Here is a 16,847-nt window from a genome sequence, read left to right on the forward strand (position 1 = left end):
AAAAAAAAAAAAGTATACTTATATTAAATACCAGAAATCTCTGCAGTGAAGAAACATTTAACTTTGCTTTTCTAATAACTTTGGGGCTCATTTTTAATGTGAGCATTTCTTTTTAATTGAGGCAGTAATGGCTTACAACATTGTATGCGATCCAGAGGCATAAACTGTCATCTCTTCAGATGTATGTACCACACAAATCCACCCATGTACCCATGAGCTTCCACTATAGTCCACTGGGTCTCTTTTATGTCTTCTCTAGCGTCAATACACAGTTAGACTACTAGAGTTGGTCACTGGCGTGGTTCTGTCTAGCCCTTTGTTTTGTTTCTCCAAATCTGCAAGTATAACATATATTCAGTATTTGTTTTTCTCCTTTTGGCTTATTTCACTGAGTATGTTCTCCTCTAATTCCATCCATACTGTTCCAAATGGCAAAGTTTATCTTTTTATTTTAGGAATTTGAGTATATCCCATTGTGTATATGTACACCAAACATGAACACTTTTGAAGTTTTATATTTAGGGAAAAAAATTCTATAAAAACACTAAAGTTCATTTTCTATGAATAACTGATAGTTTATTGAGATATTCTGCATTATTCAGGGTATGTATATACCCTCACAGGGATAGCTGTTTTATTAACATTAAAATCACAGTGGATTAACAAGACAAAGGTTTATTTCTTGTTTTAAAAGGCAAAATCAATAAGCCTCACCCCATGATTTTTTTAGGTAGCTCCCTTCCAAGAAGCACATGAGATATTTGATATCTTTCCATCCTTCCACCTCCCACATCGCAGAGTACTTTGCTTTCAGCCCAGCCAACTAGATAAAGAGAATGAAAGATTAAATGGTGATTTATGGCAAGGTCTGGAAACCTGTAACTTTCCCCCTGTAACATTTGCCAAAACTTTATCACATTGTTCCACCTAGTTATGAGTAAGAATGGGGAATGCAGGTTACTGTGGATTAAGAACTTGAAGAGAACTGGATGTTGATATAAATTAATAAAATTAATTGTGCTTACCCTTTAAATTACTGTTCAAATGGTCTTTACTTTCAGGTTTAAATATTGCGTTTAGAATATATAAGCCTTTATAACTCAAAGTCTAAGAAAGACCAACAAATTATTTTTGTGTCCAATTTATCTTCCCATTAAATTTTATGAAACTGTGTGTGTGTTTGTGTGTGTGTGAATCATTTCAGGTGGCCATACTTGAAAGCCTCTTAGAAAATCTCTCTAACATTTTTGAGAGTATTTCACTAAATATATCCAATAAATTACAATGATCATTTGGATCAACAATCATTTTGATTGGAGGAAAAATTTTGGCTTTACTTTATGACCAAATGATAGATATGATATATTGCATAGTAGATTTGATATATTGCATAGTTTTATATGTATAAAAGTATATGCTCTAAAAAGTATAAAAGTATATTTTCTATGGATATGCATAAGCATGCATATGTACATATACACATATATAAATCACATTTAAATAGTCATATTTTACAGATAACTGTTTTAATATAAACATGATATTTCATCCATACTAAGAACTGATTATACAAAGGTCACAGCAAGGTCACAAAGTAAAGCTAAATTGTAAATATTTTTTAGATCTAGTCAAAATTACCAAAAGAAAGAAAAAAATCAAGAGATTTATCAGAAACTATTCAGGTTCTCTTTTTACTCAAATGGTGTTGATTAAAAAATAATTTTTGACATAATCAAAAAATCCTTTAATAACAATTAAGTACAAAATAATGGTAGAGGTATATAAAAGCCTTCACACAAATTCCCATCTCCATCTGGAGCCCATGAGTCTCAGTAGGACCTGTGTTCTGATTGTCTATGATTGTGCTGCATGTGAAAACAAATGCCTGTCTTTACACACACACACACACATGCACACACACACACTCATGACGACCTTCTAGTTTCTGAGAAAGAAATGGCTGTGCTTTATAATTCAGCAGCCTTTCTTCTGGGGCACTCACTTTTTAATGATTTTGTTATTCATCTGTTTTTGTCATTACTTTTCCTCATATCTTCTAATACTATGTCCTTCTATTGAATGGACTGTCCATATGCTCAGATACAGCCAATAAGTAGATCTGTATGAATCTTCAGCTTTGCTCTTCCTTTACACTGTCACACACGTGTTCGTGTTCCCTTGCAAGATGTCTGCAGCAGTACTGCTACCACCACATGATCCACATTTTCATTACCTTCCTGTGGTCTGTCTTCTCTTCTGATTACCGATTGAACTGCTTCCTACTCTCCTAGAGTAAAGAGCTTCTCCTGGTTATTTTCATCCTTGGTCTATAATTTGTTTCCTTGCCTCCATGACAGACTCATTCAATCCCCCTACAAGTTAACTTTTCTTTTTTAATTGCTCTGAAATATTCCACTTCCTTCTCCCCCACCCTCATTTAAACATTTCACTCAAGTTTTACTTTCTCAAGAAGGGTTATTTGTTCTCTGTACTTTATCCCTCAGCTCCCTCATCTATTCCCAAAGATTTAGCAATCTTATCTACAGAGATCTATCTGTCTTCATGCTATCTAAACCCCCCAATCAAAACCCCAAACCAAAAGGGGGCCCCCCCAAACCCAAAACCCGGGGGGAAAAAAAAAGTGCTGGATGACACTACTACGACCACAAATCCAACACGACCAGAAAAAACTCAGCTCTCTCCCTCAGAACTCAATCTTGACCTACTTCTTCCAAAGGCATCTTTGTTCATTATAGAGACACACATCTTTGAGCATTTGACATTTTAAGCCATAGTCACAAAAACGTGAAGCCTATAGAGTCTGTGTCTTCAATGCCTCTCAGACCCACTAAATCACTATGTTTATTGCAAACCCTCATAAATTACTTTCCTATACACAGGCTTTTCTGGTCTAATCGACTGATAATTCCACAGTCTAGTTACTATTTTTTTTTGTTTGTTTAAGTAGCAGTTTCTCTAAGAACATGCAATTAGCTCTTTGAGTACATACTATCAGGCATTATTAAGGTGATCTTTAGCTCCTTTTCCAGCTTTATAGCCCATTGATCACCAATGAATATCCAATAATCCAGTTATGCTCCGCTACAAATGCGTTCCTATTATTTCCTTCTTTTGAGACATTACTCATGCTTCATCCAGTCCCAGGAATCACTGCTACTTTTTTTATCCTCACAGACAGCATGTCAATTGGACTTATCTCTAAAGACCACCTGTTCAAATTTCACCTCCTTCAAATTTGTCTTCTCTAATCCTCTCAATCATCTCAAAGCCTGTGTATAATAGCAATTAGCTTATTTTAACTTGCATTTCAGATACAATGCATGAACCACATACATTATAAAGTCTTGTGACTATTTTTCTACGTGCATGTGTGGTATTAAATTTTTATTGTACTTTGAAATATTTTTACTTTATTTACTTAAATTGTGATACCCAAATCTGAAATTTAGGTCATGTAGAAATCTTTCTGGTTTCACAAACTTCCGTTAACGGATATGTTTGTTTACACAAGTACTAAAAAGTTTCTTAATAATTTAAATTACATCAAAATGGTTAAGAATCAAAGAAGAAATCTAATGAACAAAATGAAAGACTTTACAAATGTATATATATTTCAAACAGATGACGTGTTTTTGTGTTCTTTGCAGCTACATGGATGGTGCTGAGAGGAATTATACAAAGCAAAATAAATCAGGAAAAAGAAAAATACCAAATGGTGTTACTTATATAGAGAACCAAAGGTTCAAATAAAGCCAAACTTAAATGGCAACCCTTGAAAACTGCTTATGGAACTGAGACAGCCAGCCAGCAGGAGGTGAAAGAACAACAGCAAAGTGGGGAGGGGGCACAGTGAACTAAAGCGACGGGCTGAGGATGCTGTGGTAATCAGTGTACCCCAGCATTGAAGCAGAGGATCCTATACTTCGACAGTGTAAACTAAGATGTAAACCAACATCACCTCCTTTTTAAAAATGACAAACAGAAGATGTACATAAAAAGAAAGGTTAGAGGAGAGATAAAAGGACATATTTTCTTTGGAAATGAGCTACCCTTGATGGTTTTTTCAGTAATACTGAGCAATGAAATAGGGGGGAAAAACGCAAATATACAGTATCATTTTTATTTTCTTGTATAGGTCTTTTAGAAGACTTTGCTACCCAGAAAACCTATACTGTTTAGGACCAGGAACTGACTAAGACCTCAAAATTGTATAGCTAATCTTACAATAAGGACCCCTATAAACCAATGAAGTTTCCACCAGCTGTAACAAAAACATCATGTCTTAGTTTCATCTGAAATCTCCAAGAATTTGAAAACTGTATACAGAAAAAGTGTGGAAGCTGATGGGGGTAAAGGAGAACAGACAGTGGTAGAGTTTATGGATGATTTCCTCAATAAATGTTGATGTATTTGAAGGAAGCATTTTGGTTTTTCTTAACATTCAGGCAACTCATCATTTTATTGGTATGACTCAACCTCAAAATGTATATTTATGTGATTGGGACACAATTTACCTCTGAATCTTGTAAAGTCCCTGCTCAAAAGTTAATGCAAATCAATTGCAACAATTTTTCTTTTTAAATGTAAAGATAAAGTGAATGTTCTGCATAATGCTGCAGAATATATTATAGCAATGCCTTTAAAGTTTCATAGAATTAAGCCTACTGGCTTTGAGATCCTGTCCCTGTGTAAATATATAACAGATTTTCATAATTACTGACAAGATTTTAACAAAATATACAGAAAAAATAAGAACATATCAGTGCACTGAAATAGAGGAAACTGATTTATATAACACTTGTATAAGACAAAGCAAATCAGTTTTAAGGCTTCTCCAGTTTTCTAAAATTTAAGGGGTTAGTAAAACTCAGCAGGGTACTAACCCTAACTAATCTACTTTTTGCCATAAGTGGTTCAGGTATTTCTTCATTTGATTCATTTAAAGCATTCTTTAAAATTTATTATCTCTTTTCTTATTAATGGAGGTATTTCAAATAAATAGCATTTAGGATTTTTTTAGGCTCATTTCATTTTCCTTGATTTTGAAATCTATTAGCATGATGTTAACTCTAGATACTTCCCTGGAACTTATTTCTCCCACTTTGTAAAATAAAAGAATAGAGTATTTTTCTATCACAGCTTTTTTTTTTTCTTCCTTTCAAGATGCACAATGAAGAAGTCTTAAATTCATGTGTGCATGTATTTATAGCATGGATTTTGAATCGCATTTTCTAAACTCTTCTTCAAATGTAGATTTTTACAGGACTCTAACACTTTTTTGACAGACTGGACAAGTGCGAACAATAAAAAAATGTTTAGCTAATTGCTGATTTTCTTTCCTTCTTTTTAAGAATCCATTTAATAATTCAGAGTTCAAGAACTGTACAAAATATGTTATGTAGAGAACTGAAGATCAGAACATTCCATAAGTAATGATCCAACAAATACTTCTTTTCAGGGATAAAATAGCTCATTTATAAATTGCCTGTTTTTTTAAAGACTGGCTGAACCAAGAACTTGATCTATCAGTTTTGAAACATGCCCTGAAGCACAAACACAAAGAAAGAGGATCTCAGCCCAAGGAATGAGGTCTGTGTCACACCTGGCAGGGCGCCTGTTGGAAGCTTCAAAGAGCAAGCGCTAAGGAAGCTCTTTCAGGTTGCAGAGAGGATGAGCTGACTTAATAAAGCCATTTTCTAAGCTTTAAAAAAAAAATCTTTCACCAAAGATTTCTAAAGACTTTACTGATTCTCTCAGGTGTCTGAAGTCTGGGAGAAAAAAATCTAATTGATTTTAATTAAAGCTTTATGTGCTCTGAGCAAGTGAGAGAAATATGGCAGGATTGGCAAGGTGATTTCCATCCTATGTCTGCCCTTATCTTTCCTGGCTGTGGTTTTGATATCTGGATTGTGTAGAGATCATAACACACACAATCTATTTCTGAGTAGAATAAAGGTATTTGTTGGATTACCAATGGAAAAAAAAGTCAGTAATTCTTAATATGAAAAGCTAAGTACCAAGCAGTTGGGGGCTAAAAAAAGAAAAGAAAGTCTTGTTTGGATTCCTCAAAGAAATATTTAGATAACAATAAGCAATGCATCTTTAGAAAAGTTTAGAAAGAACACCCATCACATTCTAGGTCAATTTAAGCCTTTAAAATGACTTCTTTTAGACCGACGTGGAGAGCAGGTATTCCTATGCATTCTACAATTCATCATACTGTTCAGGCACTAAGATCTGTTGCAGTTATGGTACCTAAAAATCCACCACTTTATAAAATAATGCAAGTGGAACCTTCATACACAAAAAAATATCTTGCAAAAATAGTGTAAGTCATAACAAAATGAGTTTAACTAACAATATATTTGTATACAGGACCCAGAAGAGGAATCAGAAACTTCAAATGTTGTTTTCTATTTCCCACTGATCACTACACAACTCTCTCATCACACAACTCTAGTACCTTTATTTCTTTTCAATGAAACTTTTCAAATCACAGCATATTCTTACTGCTTCACATAATATAGGGTCTCTTACATTATGTGTAAGTTTTTACCCTTGTAACTCAATAAATCCAATTCCTAAACTATCAGCAGTGTCACTTCTTCATTGTCCTTAGCCTACAGCTGCTGCCATCTCCAAGCCATTTCCTTTCTATGTGCTCCACACCATTTATTGACTTCCTTCCGCCATATGATCTTTTCACATTTTCCTCCTAACTCTGACCGCTTTCCCTTTTCTTGACTATATATTCAGGAGATTTTGATTTTTGTTTGGCTTGTTGTTCTCTATTTAGCTATACTTGCTTATCAATATTAATACCATCATCTTTCATAATCCAATAATCTGTAAGGTTTTAACCAATGTGTTATGCAAGAAAGAGCCCAAACTCTTTCTTGGGCTTCAGATTTGCTTTTCCAATTGTATGCTAGAGACCTCCCTTGATGTTTCCTGAGTAAGTCTAACATGACATGCCTAGCAGGATAGCCTCTACACCAGGAAGTCCTCCTCACTTGTCATGGATGTAACTGGCACCAATATTGTCTCAAGCTTCAAGGCTATCCATTTTCCTGTGCATACTGCCCTCTGATTCTCAGTCAGATGCTGCTGAATTCCTAAGACTATATTCGAATACTTTTGTGATATATATCAAATTGTGATTGACTATGTTATTTGGATCTATCTTAACTACCTTCCTCCTCTAAAAATGCCTTAATTCCATAACATAGAGCTCCTATCCCAGAAAGTTTTCAGATGAGCTGTGCTAACTGAACCAACTGATGGGATAATCACACACATTCAATTTATTCAGAAAGCCATTTATAGAAGGGATAGTTAATTTTCAGCTAATTCATATACACCATTTTTCTACTGATCTTGCAGTGGAAAGTAACTGGGGCACAGGTGCATTGCTCACATTCCAAGACATTCACTCCAGGGCACATGGCAGGTAAGATGTAGGGTTCTGAATGATAACAGATTTGCTGACCTCAGTTAGGATATGAATCTGTACTTCTGGTCACATAATTGCTTTAAAGAAAAGGTCCCACAGATATTAATCCTTGCTGATTCCTCTGATGGTGAAAACTCATATTTCAACACAATCACTACCAGTCAGAATTCCTCACATCTAATCTCCAACTCTTTCTTCTGTGCATTTTACCTACAATGATGACATACTCTTTGTCCAAAAGGAAAATAAATAGCTAAGTCAATGTCTTTATGAAAGGGATTAAGGACATAATTATAAGGCAGTATGAGGGTGAAAGGAGAGATTCCGTCAACTCATTGTATGGGGCAGAAAGGTACAAAGGCTAAACTAGGAATTCAAGGATGAGTGAAGGCCCTTTATAGAACTGACATTTCTTGAAAGGGTGATTATTTATGTGAATAAATCTAAAAGGCAAGTGGAAGTTCACAAAGCACTTTCAAATAAATGCAAAAGAGTAAGGTAGTTAAGACAGACCCATGCAACATAGTCAATCAAAACTTGAGGTATATAGCAAAAATGTTCAAAAATAAGCATAGATCTCTATGGCAATGGGCTGAATACTTCAGTTACATTTTAGTCATAAAAAGCATTCAGTTTTTCATAATGTAAAATATACTTACTAAATGTTTTAAATCATGAATGCCTCTGTCCCCCACTTTCCAAATATTAGTCACTAATATAAAGGCTAGTAATCATATAGTAACACATTAATTTTGATATGCATAAATAGTAAAGATTTCTCTGTCTTATATGTGTATGTGTGATGTTGTTATATAGATAGTGTGATAACAAATGTGACATTTAAGAAAAGACAAAATGTCTGAGACAGTTTCTATGGCAACAGTTTGAAAAGAGGGTACAGAAACTCAGCAAGTTAAAACCATTTTAAATTCAAAGGAATCACATTTTACTTTCAGTGGCTAAATAATCAAACAGACTTTTTTCTGCCTAAATTATTCTTGGAAAGAAAAACATGTCATCAAGGTTACATTTAGTGACCTATAGAAGAAATTTATATCAAGAAAAAGAATTTATACCAAGAAAAAGAAAACCTGCCTTTGCATTCACCTAACTCTCATCCAATCATCAATAGCACAATAATTTGATATTTACTGGAAATAGGCCTTCTCACTCCATTTGGATTCCAAAGACTATGCCTCACTCTTAATTTATAACCTCAAACCACAAATTTAGGCACAAGCAGACCCTTTCTGTCTCTCCCGCTGCTCCCCTCACCAGTATATTTCAGTAGATCGCCTGTTCTGCTCCCTACTCTATTGAGCCTCTCACCTTCTGACTTATACCTCATCTCTTTTTTGCAGAAAGAAATAAAAAAAATACATCTTAAAAGATAATTATCCTCAAAAACCCCACAAATTTATATTTTGGTCAATAAACGCACAAAGCATTGAATTAAATGATGAAGAAGATAGAGAGATGAATGCTCCCAATGTATAGGGGGAGAAAGGGTAAAGAAAGGCTCAGGCAAGGTGCGTTTATAGAATAAGGTGAAGTGAGTTACTGTGGGCTGAAAAATGAAATCAGTCTTCATAGAAGCAGATGGAGTTAATGAAAACCATGACAAATATGATGAACTTGAAGAGGTGGAGATACAAGGAAGTATATTAATGAGAATGGTCTTAGTATAAAGGCAAAAAAAAAAAAAAAAAGAAAGAAAGGCATATTTGAAGCCGGTCCATTTGAGAATGAGTAATCAAAATAATATGGATGAGACTTGAGTTTTAAAAATTGTGCACACTTGGGCCCTCCCTGGTGGCGCAGCGGGTTAAAGCACTGCACTGAGAAGCTAAAGCCACTTCCGCATGAGTTCGATTCCTGCCTGCCCCGGAGGTGACCACATGGTGTGGCAGACCTCTCCTGACCCACCCGCTGCTCCCCTCAGCAGTGTACTTCGTCGATCTGCCTGTTCTGCTCCCCACTCTGTCTGTCTCTGGTGAAGCCTCTCACCGCCCCGAGCCTCTGGCCTGTACCCCAGTTCTGTATGCATAAATAAATAAATCTTTAAAAAAAAAATTGTGCACACTTAATCTACCTTGGTTAAATGAAATTTAAATACATTAGGTATAATGTAAAGAATTGAATTCACAGTCAGATAGGATGCATTCTTGTGGGACTTAAAAGTAAAGCGGTAGATTTTAGAATTTATTCTTTTGGAGGGTAATTTTCTTACTTAATACATATGTAATGGTTGCTTAACACAAACCAACCATTTTAAGTGTTTATAGAAATTTGAAAATAAACATGGTTGTTTTTGTGCTTTAAGAAGTCATGGTCCAGTAATGTTGGCACAAGTGCAGTAAGGGGCTTGTCGCAGTGCTGCCTGACCTAATTTTAAAGGATCCATTTGGTTCATACAGACAAGAAGAAACAATTAGAATCCCAGGGAGAGGTGACTTGTAGATTACAAAGGCATAGGGCTAGAAACTGCTCAGAGTATGTTAGGGGGTCCTGGTTTTCCCCGGACTTTCCCACTTTCAGCACTGAAATTTCCATGTCTGGGAACCCCCTCAATCTTGGACAAATTAGGGGAGTTGGTTGGGATGGGGTTGGACAAGAGAAGCCCTACTGGTTAAAGGAGACAGAATATAAAGTTAAGGCAAGGAGGGATAAAACATGATACTACAAAAATAAGCACATCACAGAAGATAGAGATTGGAAGCAAGACTGAAACGTAAAGATGTTATTCCAGGGAACTTTTAATGAGTTCTAAACTCATTATATCTACTCATGAAGTAAAACATCATTAAGAAGGCCATGAGCCAAACCCAGCAAGAAATATAAGCACTAAGCCCAAGTATGGTGAAAGACAGTAAGGGAAAAGCTGAAACATGTGGAAAATGAATACATACAACCAAGAGTGGGATTCAGGACAAATGGAAAATGATGTTGTTCATTCATTCATTTATTTATTTAAAAAATTATGTAGTCCATGCTAGATAGTAATAACTATTCTAGGATGTGAGGCTACAATAACAGAACAAATGCATAGTTTACATTCGATTGGGATTCAGCACATTGAGTGGAAAATTCAAGAAGACGCACTATTTGTCCGAGAAAAATCATAAGTCCATTTCGGTGTATTGGTTGCCATGCTTGCAAAATGGTGTGGAAAATATCTACACTAATCAGAACTATACTTTATAGAGATCACTCTGGTTAGAAAGAATAAAATAGATTTCACAGGATAAATTCAGGAAAGAAAATAGAGAAACGTTCAAAGGTAGTTAATGAATCTTGAAATGTTGGCCTACAGAGATTATGTGGGAAGAAGTCAAAAAGGGATAAACATGCGAAACTCCACGGAGGCTTTCTTGGACCCAGTATTTTACTGAGAACCGTCTTTTGGAAATAAAGATAGAAAATGAAAGAAGAGATTCTTTAGGGGTATCATGAAATGTAAATTTGATACATTAGTTTCATGGATGTTCTCATGAAGAAGTCCAACGGAGTTAAAAATACTAAGCGGGCATCAAGGAAATGATTGCCTGTTGACAACAACTCAACCCTAAGGTACACCCTCAAAGGTAAACCCAAATCTACCAGAGTGAGTTCTAGTCATTATTGGGAAGAGACAAAAGAGAGATAAGAAGAGAAGTAAGGATTAAAACTTGGGGATTGTCCACGGTGAAGATGCAACGGGGAGGGGAATCTCTGAGTAAAACTAAAACTGAAAAATAAGCTGGAAAAAATGAGAAGTTTCCCTTGTCATAGAAGCCATAAGGGGCGCCTCTATACAAATGTTTGTGGTAATGTGTGGATCATTTACATCACTAAGAATTACATTTTAAGGCCTTCCTGATGGCACAACTGGCTAGTAAGCTGCACTGCAAGCCAGCGGCAGCTGCTTCATTGTGTCCTCTATCCCAGGCCCCAGAGGTCACCCCCATGGCAGGTCTCTCCTGTCCTGCCCATGGCTCCCCTCAGCAGTGGACTTCATCTGTTCTGCTCCCCACTCTGACTCTGGTGAATCTGTTCAATACCCCTGTACCTCTGGCCTGTACCCCAGCTCTGTATGCATAAATAAATAAATAAATCTTTAAATGTAGCTTTTAAAAAAATTACATTTTTAATAGGAGCAATTATCTAGCCAAGGATCATAAGGTAAGGAATATACAGTCCTTTACCTTTCATGTGTATTAAAAATTTATCACCAAATTTTTAAAATACACCTTTGGCATAATGTTTTATTAAATTGTTTGAATGCATGTATTATAATAATAGACTCTGGACATAAATTTTATCAAGAATGGCTTAAATATATGATTTTTTAAAATGAAAACCAATTGCCAGAATGCTTTATATAAAATTACATGTGTCAGAATGCAGCTTCTTAAGATTGGATACTTTTGTTTTTATTTATAAAATTGCTTTTCTACTAAACCAGCCTACTTCAATTTAAAGAGTAGCAATTCTCTGGGAAAAAAAAAAACTTTAAAGTGTGAATTTTCATAAAAACAGGCTTTTAAAATTGCCTTCCATCTACACTAGCTTTAAAATGCCAAGTGTCTTAAAATCTTATTGAATATAAAGTTTATATTAAAGTAGATTCACTAATGAGTTTACCTAATATGAATTTACTAAAAGGCTTCCTTAAAATACAATTTAAAAATAATTTAAATCAGACTTCAAAAAATACAAACTTTAATCAAATAATTTAAATGAGATTTCTTCTCCAATGGTTTTAGCTAATAATTTATATTTCCTTCTTTCTTTTAAGAAGAAAGTTAAAATATTCAGCTTCGCAGCATTCATCAAACTCCTTTCTCTTATTGCAATTTATAGTGCACACATCACTTCAATTTCTAAAATTTTAAGCTGCAGGAGGAAGAGTTACTTTTTTTTTTGATTGTTTGTTTTTATAGGTTTCTGATATTCAACACTCTACTTAATGCCACTTAATGCCACTAGTATATTCAAGTAGGTTAAATGGCTTAAAAAAAAAAAAAAGCAAAACCTTAAACTCTCCAGCAATATTAACAGAGCCTTCCATTTGCTCACCTGTGATTTGTTTTATTTTTCCCGATGGCTGTAGACTTTCCTTCAACAGCATCAAATTTCCGTGGTTCCCTCCTTCCCCCAATCTTTCTCTTTCCCTGCTTCAGCTGACTCCCCTGTCTTGCTGCCATCATAATTTGGTCAAATGTCTACCACTGGGTACTTCTCACTGCTATGAAACTGTGGTTTATGCACCTGTCTTACCAAAGTCTTCAGGCACAGCCTACACACACAGAGCCTAGCGCCAGGCCTCCTCCATAGTAAGGGCTCACTTAGCACTTACTGAGATGATGCATTCATTGATATTCCTTTCTAGTCTGCATTTATTCTCACAGGTTGCTCCATTATGCGTACCTTGGTCTCAGGGCCTCAAATTTCACCCAACATATCTGACAACATCTTTCATGGACAACCCTTTAGAATTTGTTTGATTTTCTGTTACGATGCTTTCATTCTACTATTGAAATCTATTTCTCGTCATCACCCCGTGTGCTTTCTTTTTTGTCACTGTGACAAGCTGGAATCTTTTGAAGCGAATGACTAGGTTTGCCTTTTGCAAGTGTAGTTTCAAAATTGAACAACTGTAGTTGATAAATATCTGTGAATTATAAAAACATTTCAGTAACAGCAACAGTGCTTAAAAATCTTCCACAGTTTAAATTATTAATAAGAATTTGTATAATTAAGAAAATGGTTTTCTCTAAGGTTGCATTTGGGTTATTTGCTTCTTGAACTTATTGGAACTCTACTCACTGAGTCACAGACATCTGTATTGAGTAGAAGTGAGCACTACTCAGTCCCTGTTAATCTTATCCTTTCATCTCCTTTATACCTTTAGATGTCCCTGTTGCACTAGAGAAAATGTTCTAGTACATCTTTAGCATACGTGTGAAATTCTATTTTATGTAATTACTTAACCAAAAAATCGCATATTTACTCCCTCAACAAGTATGAATACATACCATGTACTACTCAGTACTCAGTGCTATTGCATTTACCAGAGAAGAAAATATAACAAAAAGCAAAATAAAGTTCTTGCAAGCTAGTATCTAGTAAGTAGACAAGAAATTAGGCCAAAAAAAAAAAAAAACTTATGTAGAACATAGGGTGATAATTAATACTGATAAATATTAAATATTTTTATATTAGAAAATATATATTGAATATGTAAATGTGGCCCTCCCTGGTGGCACAACAGATTAGGATTCAGCACTGCAAGCAAGCTGGAGCCTCTTCAGTGGAAGTTCGATCTCCAGCCCTAGAGTTGACCCACATGGCATGGCAGACCTCTCCTGACCCACCCGCAGCTCCCCTCAACAGTGTACTTCATCAGTCTGCCTGTTCTGCTCCCCACTCTGTCTCTGATGAATCCTCTCACTGCCCCTGCATCTCTGACCTATACCCCAGTTCTGTATGCATAAATATTTTAAATAAGTATATATATATATATATATAATTATAATATATAATTAAATAAGTATATATAGTAATATGTATATTACATATTACTATATATATATATTTATTTAGGAGAGTATGTTGTAGAAATTGCTCAGAAAAGTTCCTGATTTCTGTGACTATGCTGAAACTTATGTATCTTGGATTGCCTTTGTTTTAATTGGAGACCTGTTTTAGACTTGAGCTTCCAGTCTTCTTACAGCAACACTCTGCTGGGGGTATCTTCTGTTGTGCCTTGCTGTCGACAGTTATGTCAAAGGGGTTGAGGTTCCAAGACAGCATGCTAATACATTCTTTTACATTCTGTATTTACAACTGTTGTCCTCTTGATGTAGTACCGTTGTCCTCGTGATTTCATTTGTACAGTTCATCTGAATGACGTGCTAGCTATAGCTGTTTCAATAAATACGGTAATCACCATAAGGCACACCATCCAAAGAGTTTGCTGTTTAATTCTTCTTTCACCCATCAAAGAAAAAGCATATCTGAAAGCCAGAGGAAACCAACAGATGTTTAATAGTATGCATACACATAGAGTACTCTAGTTCTTCTACTTTCCTTTCACTTGAAAACAAAGAAATTTATACTTGATAGTCTTCATGATTCCATTGCAATGACTAAGCCACTCCCTGGAAAGCCATGCTCTCCCATTTGAGAATCAGAGCTTGTTATAGGTCCATCTCTGTTCTTCCAAAGCAGGTATGTTGAATTCCTAATGGTGGGGCAGGTGAATGGGACCTTATTGAGAAACAGGGTCTTGTTAAAAAACCCCAAGTCAAGCTGGATGGTGATGGGCCATGAATTGCATGTCTAGTGCTCTTACAAGAAAGCCATGTGCAGGCCATGACTGGGGTGACTTCACCACTGTCCAGTGAATTCTGAGTATGCTGGGCACCCACCAGAAGGCAGAGGAGGGACAGAACTGTGGCAACAAACCTCCACTTTAGTGGGCATCGTGTTTGTGGCACTTGGTTGCCACACACATCAGTTGTAGAAGATATCTTCTATTTTATCTTTAGTTGAAAACAAAACAGAGGAGCTAGAATTTGCTAGTCTCTATTGCAACAACTGAAGCATTCCCTGGAGAATCACAGACTGTTTTGTTTTGTTTTGTTTTGTTTTGTTGTTTTGTTTTTTAGACAAACACTGCAACAGTCAACCATTCACTTTTTCTAAGCTGCCTGGAATAAAAAATAACCGGCCATTTTGATTTTGTTGTTCTTGCAGGTGACATGCTTCTCTCTCCTTCATGAATTTTCAACAGAAATTTTCACTAACAGGAATGCATTCTTTCTTGGCCACTTTATATCTTCTTCATGTTTGAGAAAGAACCAAATATCATTGACTCTGAGACATTCTTTTTTTTGCTAGCTTCCTCTTTATAGACATCCAACCCAAACACTATAAAACACACATTTTATATCATATGTCTCATATCTCTGCTCTAGTCCTACATGTTATATATTGAATTATGATCCTAAGAAAGCATGCTTCTGGGCTTCATGGTCATAATAGGTTGTTATAGTCAACACACACACACATATATATATAGCTAGACCAGAAGTCTGAGAAAATCTGATGCTTTCAATGTAAAAATATTTAGATATATCTACTACCCTTATGTGTAATTTTAAATACAAAAATTATGGAGAGGCGAGGTCAAGTAGTATGTAATGTTAGAAAGAGCTAGAAGGATATTTTTTTTTTTTTAAAGATTTATTTATTTGTACATACAGAACTGGGTTACAGGCCAGAGGCTCAGGGACGGTGGTGAGAGGCTTCACCAGAGATAGAGTGGGGAGCAGAACAGGCAGATCGATGAAGTACACTGCTGAGGGAAGCAGCGGGCGGGTCAGGAGAGGTCTGCCACGCCATGTGGTCTCCTCCGGGGCAGGCGGGAACCGAACTCATGCAGAAGTGGCTTTAGCTTCTTAATGCTGTGCTTTAACCCGCTGCGCCACCAGGGAGGGCCTAGAAGGATATTTTGGACCATAATAAATCTAAATTTCAGCAGAAGCAGATTTAAGAAGCTTATTTAAAAATAGGAAGGCCAATGTTTTAGGTGCACAGAAGGAAGAGAAACAAATGTAGAGATGGAAATGGGGCAGGGAGCTAATTCCACTTCAGTTCTAGGAGATATATTTGACAGGAAATGCCAACTGCTTGAAATATCCTTACATGTGCCTGTCTAAATTCCATAAATGTCTCCTTTGTAGCTTATTCTATTCTATTATTAACTATCTGTCAGTGTCTCCTAGGAAATTACTAATCTTGTTTGAGAGGGATCTCAATCATTCTGAATTTATCCATCTATCTATCCATTATAAACACATGATGACTGTATCCAGACTAATGTAAAAGTGCCAGGACAAACTACAACATTCAAATATACCTGCCCATGTTAACAGATTTTCAGAATACAAAAAGCTCTGACTTAGGCTAACAACATCCTTTTCCATAAATCAAGGTGCTATATCTGGTTAACAGTTTAGGTTTCCCTTTTCCAATCTACCAGGCCTACTGATTGTAAATTCTCATGGGATCGTCATCCTTCATACCTGTTTGTCCCCACACCACAGTGTTGTCCTAACTCAGCGCATATTTTCTGCCCAGTGGGACTGTCATTGCCTCCTCCTGATGTGCCTTCTTGTCTCAGTTGTGATACATTACAATTAATTTGCCCATTGTATTACCAGAAGGTTCTAGAACACAGGTCCTATCATTTTCTAAAGGCCACAGAAACTTGCCAGATTAATCTCCCTTGGTTGTAGAAGAAAATCCAAATTCTTTTTGTTGTACACAGGTCCTCAAGACCTGACACCTACCTGTCCTTGTCAGACCTTCTTTTGTCCTTATTCTT

This window comes from Condylura cristata, unplaced genomic scaffold (assembly GCF_000260355.1).
Source record: "Condylura cristata isolate star-nosed mole 26May11 unplaced genomic scaffold, ConCri1.0 scaffold00018, whole genome shotgun sequence".
Classification (NCBI taxonomy): Eukaryota; Metazoa; Chordata; class Mammalia; order Eulipotyphla; family Talpidae; genus Condylura; species Condylura cristata.